Below are 906 nucleotides of genomic sequence, written 5' to 3'. Positions count from 1 at the left end.
GACTATCTGGTTGTCAATATGCATTGTATTTCAACATCAAGAAAACAAAACCCTCACAACGGGACCAATAGGCAACATCATGATAAAGGGAGAAAATCCTGAAGTTGTACAAGGTTTCATTTTACTTGGATCAGAATTCAGAAACAGCAAAGAACCAGATGATGTGTATTGGGCAAATCCACTGCATAATGCCTTCTTATAATGTTAAAAACAGGAAGGAACATCTGACCCAAATCATGGCATTTTCAGCTGCCTCATATGCACTAGGCCTCTGGTGTTCTAGTGGCAAGAAGTTGCGCTGCATGCAATCCTGAAAGCAATCAGCTCAAGTTCACAAGCTGCTCTATGGAAAAAACATGATAAACCTTCTCCTGTATGAGTCACTGTCTCTGAAAAGGCGCTGAAGGGTCAGCTATGGGTCAGTTTCGACTCAATGACAAACAACAACAACATATGCATAAGAAAGCTGGACAATGAATGAAGGTGGCCAAAGAAGAAATGTGCATTGTGTTGACAAAGAATATTAAATGTATTATACACTGCCTGAAAAAAAAGAATTATAGACAGAATGCTCTTTGAAGTAAGGATAGTGAGGCTTTACCTCATGTACTGTGGACACATTATCAGGAAGGGCCAGTCCCTAAAGAAGTACATCATGCTTAGCAAAATAGAGGTTCAGTGAAAAAGAGAATCTTAACAAGATGGCTTGACACAGGGGCTGAACAATGGTCTCTAGCACTGACTGCAGTGGTTGTAGGGATGGTACAAGACCAGGGAGTGTTCTGTTGTATTATTGTATTGCCATGAGTCAGAACTGACTTGACAACCAGTAAGAACACTGAGTTGTTATTGCTGTTGTTATGTGCTGTCGAGGTGCTTGCGACTCATAGCGACCCTATGTACAAC

The sequence above is a fragment of the Elephantulus edwardii genome, unplaced genomic scaffold (assembly GCF_000299155.1).
Source record: "Elephantulus edwardii isolate Elephantulus edwardi_28Jun2011 unplaced genomic scaffold, EleEdw1.0 scaffold00030, whole genome shotgun sequence".
Lineage (NCBI taxonomy): Eukaryota > Metazoa > Chordata > Mammalia > Macroscelidea > Macroscelididae > Elephantulus > Elephantulus edwardii.
The sequence above is the reverse complement of the archived record's forward strand: the minus strand, read 5'-3'. Positions refer to the sequence as shown.